Here is an 8,250-nt window from a genome sequence, read left to right on the forward strand (position 1 = left end):
TTCATATCGATCAATTCAGATAAAACTTATGAAATTTATTTCAATCATAAAAAATACAAAATTAACCAATAAAAACGAGTTTATTATTAATTATTTATTTTTATTGTATTCATCGAGTTGAAATATGTCCGATCGATCAACGCGATTATACGTACGTATAATATGTAAAATTTATTTCGATTCAAAATGAAAGGAAGGAAGGTAAAGAAAGAAAAAAGAGATCGAAAGCTTCGGTTAATTGAATCGATTAATTGATTAATTGGATGATAAGAAGAGAAAAATAGACAAGAAGAAAGAAGAAAAATTGAAAAGAAAGAATAATATTTGTATATGCAATAATCAATTAAGCGAGTAAGTGATAGGAGTCATTGGATGATTATGAAAAAATAATAATCTTTCAATGATTCGTTTATTCTTTCATAACGATAAAAATTAAATCCTCGAGACGGGTTGACAAGTCTCTCTTTTCTAATTAACAGCTTCGAAAATGTTTCATTTTATCCGTCAGATTATTATTCAGATTATTCAGGTTTTATACGAATGCAAAATTTGCATAAATACAGTAACGACGTGTTTTTATCTATAAAAGATATTTTGCCATTATTCTTTTTTTCCTTTTTTCGTTCTTCTTAAATCATACCCTTTCCTCGATTAACAAGTTTAATAACGTTACATTATTTTAGTCAGATTATTCGAAATATTAAGATAATACGTAATCCAAATTTACATGAATGCAATAATGACGTGTTTTATTTAAACAAGATCTTTTATCGTTATAGCAACGTTGAAAATGTTTTCCTTTGGAAATATTAATTATTATCATCATTATCATCATCATCATCATTATTATTATTCTTGTAATTATTATTATCATTATTACTAACTATAATACTTATGATTATTATTTACTGTTATAATATATATTTAACAAATTATTATAATTCAATTAATTACTATAATTAACAATAATAATTATAATAACAATAATTGTTATAACGATAGTATTAGAATGACGTCGATTTGAAAGCTCGATAAAAAGGGATTAACGCAAACCGTGTAAAAAGATAAGTATAATTCGAGCTTGTGAAAGGAAAGTTTTTCCTGGCGATATCTACGAGTAGATTACACGGTCACGTTTCACCCCTTTTCTCCTGTACTCTTTCCTCTACCACCCTTTCCACCCCTATCCCCATCTCTGTCCCACAAGACAAGTCCTACACACCCCCGAAGCCGATTCAAATCCACAAGGATAGGATATAACACACATACACACATACTTCTTTCGTAGTGTTGTAGATTCTAGAAACGAAATGGAGGGCAAGTGTTTGTAATAGTAACGCTAGTGTGTCATACTGAAAGTCTAGAAACTAATGCTTCTCTCTCTCTCTCTCTCTCTCTCTCTCTCTCACTCTCTTTCTCTTTCTTTCTTTCTAGATCTTGAGAGAAAAGAAGAAGAAAAGAGAGAGAAAAAAGAAGAAAAAAAAGAAAAGAAATAGGATATAGAACTAGCTCGGTGACTTCGAGACGTCGTCACCAAGAGTCGGTATGTAACAAAGACGAAGATGAGAGAAAAGGGGGAGGAGTGAGTGAGAGAGGGAGAGATAGACTCGAATAACATAAACTTTATCTCTCCATCTCGCTTTTATCCCACGTCGTCAGTTTAACTGTAAACAGTGTTACACAGTGGAACGTTAGTTAGCTGCTTTGAAACAAAACCAGAGAAAGAGAAAGAGAGATACTATACTGTACTATATTATTTTATACTATACTAAACTATATATATATATCTGTGAAAAATTTTATTAAACGTTAAGTAGACCTGTGCGTTAATGTATTCATTTAAATTAATTCGAGTTTACGATTCCTTTCTTTTTTCTTTTTTCTTTTCTTTTGATGCTATTTTTAAGAAATATTTTATCAGTGATAAGGTCCAAGGGAATTAATTAAGTTAATTTTATATGCATCATATGTACGTACGTAAGAATTATTTCTTGTTGAGTATACTGATTGTTATTGGCAATAAAATAAACGACAAAATATTTGATATATATATATATATATATATATATATATTTCTTTATGGATATATAAAATAAATGGAATTGAATTAAAATAATATTCGAGTTCAATATTCATCGAAAAATTTCTTTTTGTTTTTACTAGAGATTAAAATCTATCTAACTGATATATTTTTCTATTCACTTTATTTTTATTATTTTTATTATTATTATTATTATTATTATTATTATTATTATTATTATTATTATTACATTATGAATCGAATATTTTCTTCTCAATGCAACTCGTTATCTAAATATTTCCCTTAGATCGAATATTTTCAAATATAACTCTTGTATTTAATTAAAAAAAATACGATCGTTATCGAAACAACGATCATATAAAAACAATCAAGATGAAAAAATGAAATGATCGATGATTTTTACTTAAGAGAATCAAAATGAAAGATATATAAATGATATTAAACAGTCATGATAACTTTCGCCATCGTTGATACGTAGAAAATTAAATACACCGTCATTTTTAGCCTCAAATCATAAAATAAATTGGAACATTTCTTTTTGTTTAAATCCATCGTCATGAGAACGAAATTCAGTCAGGCTCGAGAATTAAAGTAATCACGGTTGCACTGGAAATACTTTAACTCGATAGATATACGTAGATATATAAATACATACATATATATATATATATATAAACACACATATACATCCATAAATATATATATATATATATATATATATATATATATATCCGTAAGATAAACAAGACGAAGTTTCTTAATTACGAACGACCGAGGTCTCCGATTAATTGCGAAGCCTCTGGTCCTTGTAGTCGTCTTCGTTGTGTCGTGTGAAATATAAGAAAGGAAAAGAAAGGAAACGAAGAAGGGAAAAGAAAAAAAAAACGTAACAGAAAGGAGAAAAAAAAGAAAGAAAAAGAAAAAAAGTAAGAAGAAAAAAAAGGGTGAGAAGGTAAGAGGAACATACACGTACACGGACACACATATATACACACACATATACACACACGTACAAAACGAGAGAGAAAAAAAGAGAGGGAAGGAGTAAACAAAAAAGGGATGGAAGTTGGAGATAGATAGATAGATAGGTAGATAGATAGATAGATAGATAAAGAGAAAGATAGAGAAACAGAAAGAGATGGAGATAAAGATAAAGGGAGAACTCGTGCGTTAGTAACGTCGGATAAGTACCAAGAACAAGAGAGATTCGTCCGATCTAGAACGAAAGATAAGAGGAGAGAGAGAGAGAGAGAGAGAGAGAGAGAGAGAGAGAGAGAGAGAGAGAGAGAGAGAGAGAAAAGAAACAAAGTCACTGCTCTTTTTTGTGAATTCCTTTCAGTAACGTTGCTCTCGTGGTAGGTTATTCGCAAGTCGGTGAAAAATATCTCTAAACGTTGGAAGGTGAGAGCACGTATTATCTTTCGAGGGATAAAAAAAAAAAAAGAAAATGAATTGAAGAAAAAAGAAACAAAAGAAAATTAGGAAAAAGATAAGGAAAGGGCAAAAGGAAAGAAATAAAGCGAAGAAGGAGATCGAAGAAGATAGAAAATATATAGAACATTCTGAACGATATATATATATATATATATATATATATATATATATTTAACTGTGTGTGTGTGTGAGTGTGTATATAATACTCGGAACGAATAACAAAGGTAGTGAAAAGAAAAGGAAAATGGATGAGAAACTATAAATAAAACAAAATTGAAGAAATAGGGGAAGAAACTACGAAAGGAAATACGGAAAATAAAATATAAAAAAAAAACGACGGGATCGATTTCAATAATTTTTGTTTGAAAGGAAAAAAGAGAGAGAGAGAGAGAGAGAGAGAGAGAGGGGTGGAAGAAAAAGAAAAAGGAAAAAAGAAACGAAAATGAAGAATAATATCAAAGAAGGAAATTTCATAACAAATTTCGAATGATATATATATATATATATATATATATATATATATATAATATTTGATCGAAAAAACGAAGATTGCGAAAAAAAAAAGGAAAATAGGTGGAAAAGTTCAAATTAAAAGATAAAAAAGAGAAAGCAAAAAAATTACGGATAACCCCTACACGTACAAAAAAGAAAAAGAAAAAAAAATCGTCGGGATCAATTTTTGAACCATTTTTCTGCCCTTTCTTTTTTCTTTCATACACACACACACACACACACACACACACACATATATATATATATATGATCGAAAGAGGATAAAAAAAAAGATGAAGAAACAAATAAAAACTAAAATAAAACGAAACCATACGAAACGAAATAAAGCCAAACGAAAAAAAAAAAGCAAAAAAACGGAAGAGAGAGAGAGAGAGAAAGAGAGAGAGAAAGAGAGAGAGAGAGAGAGAGAGAGAAAGAAAAAGAAAAAAATCAACGAAAAAAATACCCATACGATTTATCTCTCTTTCACGAAACGGATGGCACGTAACACAGATCGTATATGGTTAGGGGCGTCGTGAGAGACCGACCTATTTTCTCCCTCTGCTCTAAAGCCTTTGAATTTCCATCGTTTTGAGGAGCGCCACTGCCAACGACGACAACGACGACGACGACGACGCCATCGTCGTCCTCATCGTCGTCCTAGTCGTCGTCGTCGTCGTCGTCGTCGTCGTCGTCGTCGTCGTCGTCGACGTCGACGTCGCCACGCTCAAGGGTTTGACCCATTTTTATATCCCTCTGTCTCTCTCTCTCTCTTTCACTCTCTTATTCTCTTTCTCTCTCTCTCTCTCCTACTCTCTTTCTATTTCTCTTTCTCTTTCTCTTTCTCTTTCTCTTTCTATATTTCTCTCTCTCTCTCTCTCTCTCTCTCTCTCTCTCTCTCTCTCTCTCTCTTATTCTCCTTCTCTTTTTTTCTTTCTCTTTTTTTCTTTCTCTTTCTGTCTTTCTCATTCTCTTTCTCTTTCTGTTTCTCGCTCTTTCTCCTTCTCTCTTTACTTACAAAAGAGAAGGGGTAGCAGTACTCTCACATCCCCCTTGTCTTTACTCGTCCCACCACAACTTCGTGGTACACCGACTGTTGGTTCGGGATCAGTATAAGAGAACGGACACGTTGATCCGTCATTAAACGAAAAATTACGATTATTATATGACATTCTACGACGCATTTACTAGGACTATGGTCTTAAACGCATTATTAGATTTCTATTTTGAACTATTAATTTTGTGTAATAATTTTTTCTTTTTCTCTTGATTGCACAAGCAATGTATTTCGGAATTTTATATATATATATATATATATATATATATATATAATATTATTTTTTTATTTATATCCGAGTTTTACTTTTTTTGTTTAGATTACGAGATACTAAAATGTTTTGAAGTAAACGAAATACTATATGTATATATATATATATATATATATATTCTTTTTGTTTATAACAGTGTTATATATATGTCATATAATAATATTAATATACATATTGTTTTTTGATTTCTTATTTTCATTTTTTTATGATATACAGTACTGAATATTTTTAATAACAAAAAAAAAAAAGAAAGAAGCAGCATATACAAATATAAAATAAACTACTTAATATTCCGACATTTTTACTTACTTGATCAATCCAATATTATTTATAAGTAATTGTCATAACGATATCTATCTTTGTCCTTTTATTTTTTTCTTTTGAATATTTCCGACGAAATTTATTAAGAATCGAGCACGACGTATATAATACAAGTCGATAGTAATAACCTTGATAATGATAATGAACGTCTTTTTTATTACGATTTCGCACGAGCTTACCCAACCAAGATGGGATCAACAAATATAACTTTACTTTTACACTCTTCTAACACATTGTATATACATATATATATATGTATATATATATATATATATATATATATATATATAAGATATTCAAAAGGTAGATTTCGTGAAACATATGTAATAACGTTAAGATAGATATCTCTCTAGCTAGAATATTTCTTTCTTCTTATTCTTTCTTTCTTTTATTTTCTTTTTTTTCTCTTTTTTTTTTGTATTTATCAAAATTAGATTAGGATTACGAGGATCGAATGAAACTTAATTAATACCATTTGCCCTAAATTTGTTCTTCTTGACACTGTTATATATCTACATATAATATATATATAATAAACGTACGTATATATATATGTTTGTGGCTGTGTGTGTGTGTGTGTGTGGTATATTGTACATGCAACGTAAGTTACGTTTAATGTTTATGAAACCCACAATGGACATCATAAATTCGCACTGAGATAAATGTAAAAGCTAGCATTGAATACGATATGGAAATCCATGTAATAATTATGTATATATATATCTGTGTTCAGCACACATAACACACACACACACACAGACACATACATATGTGATCTAAAAATTTATAGGACATGATTGAATACGAAGAAAAGTCAAAAAAAGTCAAAAAAAAAAAAGTAATTTAATTATTTTAAAAAAAAGTAATATAATTAATTTTTTTTTTTTTTTTTTTTTTTCGAAAAAGAAAAAAAGAATAAATAAAACAGAAAATGAAGAAGAAGAGAAAGAAACAAGAAAATTTATTCGAACCGATCGAAAATAATTTCTCGTCGGTGACGAGTCGTAAAAAAAAAAGAATATGGAAAAAAAAGACAAACAAACAAAAATAATAATAGTAGCAATAAAACAAGATACATAAATCTTCGTTCCTTTTAGTCGAAATATTTCAACGAACGAAAAATTTTTCCCGGGAGGGGCAATATTTTTTTTTTTTTTGTAATGATATTTGCGAATGAAAAAAAAAATGAAAAGAAAGATAGAAAAAAAAACGAAAGAAAAAAAGAAAAAAAAAAGAGAAAAAGAGAGAGAGAGAAAAGACACAGAGAAAGAAAGAGAGAGAGAGAAAGAGAGAGAGAGAGAGAGGGAGAGAGAGAGAGTCCTCTTTTAAGGATAATAAATTGTTAAAAGGGAAAGAGTTTGCTTCGATGCATGTTGGATTCACTTGTCCAGAGGAAGAACAGTCTAGATCCGACGAGAGTGAGCTTGGGAGAACGTGTATGTAAAAGTGAGAGAAAGAGAGAGAGAGAGAGAGAGAGAGAGAGAGAGAGAGAGAGTAAATGCTGGCCATTGGCCAGCCTACTTAACGTCCAGCCTAGTTGGAAGTACAGTTTCAATCTACTGACAGATCATACGCCGACCTTGTTTACCGGGAATCAAAGCTTTTCTCTAACGTTAGAAACGTCAACTATGAAAATAATGGACTGTCTTAAAAGAAGAAAGTAAAGGAAAGGAAGGAAGGAAGGAAGGAAGGAAGGAAGGAAAGATGGAAGAATGGAAAGAAAAAAAAAGATGGAAAGATTGAGAGGAATAAAAGAAAAAGGATAAACTGGATCTCTTCGAGAAGGAGAATAAAAGAAAAGATGAAAAAGAGGAAGAAGAAGAAGAAGAAGAAGAAGAAAGTCATATCATTCGAAAGACTCGTTAACTTAGAAGTGCTTTGGATTACATCGAGAGTGGATTAACTTCGAATAAGAGAGAGAATCTTTCTCTCTCTTTCTCTCTGTTTGCCTCGTAAAATTATCGTTTGACCTTATAAGACTTTGACAATGAGTATATTGAACAGAGTGAAAGAATCGTGGATAAGTCATTTGAATAAGTTTAATAGTACTTATCTACCAATGTATATACGTATGTATGAATATATGTATGTATGAATGTATATATGTATGAATGTATGTATGAAAGTGAACGAGAAGAAAGATGGAAAAAGTGTTATTCCAAGTTAGAGATTGAACTCTGAGAGATCGGTTATATATGATCTTATAGGACTTTGATAATGTTTAGAACGGAGTAAAAGAATCGTGGATAAGTCATTGGAATAAGTTTAATAGTATGTACGTATGTGTGTGTGTGTGTGTACGTATGTATGTATATATGTACGTACGAAAATGGACGAGAAGAAAGATAGAAAAGTGTTATTCTAAGTTAGAGATTGAACTGTGAGTAAATCGTTAGAAAAGATTTCCTTCTATCGCGATCTATCGATCTATCTATCTTCCATTCTTTTCTTTTTCTGTTTTTTTTTTTTTTGATGTCTTTCTTCTTTTTTAAATTTTCTACGCAAATAATAATTTTCTTTTTCTTTTTTTTTTTACTCCTAACAACAGAGATTGTAAAACGTTAGATAAAATTTTTTACTTTCTATTCATCCATCTATCTTTTTTCTACTCGTTTATTTTTTCTTTCTTTCTTT

At 30.0% G+C, this 8,250-nt stretch overlaps 1 protein-coding gene across 5 annotated transcripts in view; it reads right to left on the reverse strand.

The window, feature by feature from the left end:
- LOC122637432 (sodium channel protein 60E) overlaps positions 1-8,250 on the reverse strand; it is an 85,467-nt gene that overhangs the window by 38,594 nt on the left and 38,623 nt on the right. The gene's annotated exons all lie outside the window — the stretch shown is intronic.

This window comes from Vespula pensylvanica, chromosome 2 (assembly GCF_014466175.1).
Source record: "Vespula pensylvanica isolate Volc-1 chromosome 2, ASM1446617v1, whole genome shotgun sequence".
NCBI lineage: Eukaryota > Metazoa > Arthropoda > Insecta > Hymenoptera > Vespidae > Vespula > Vespula pensylvanica.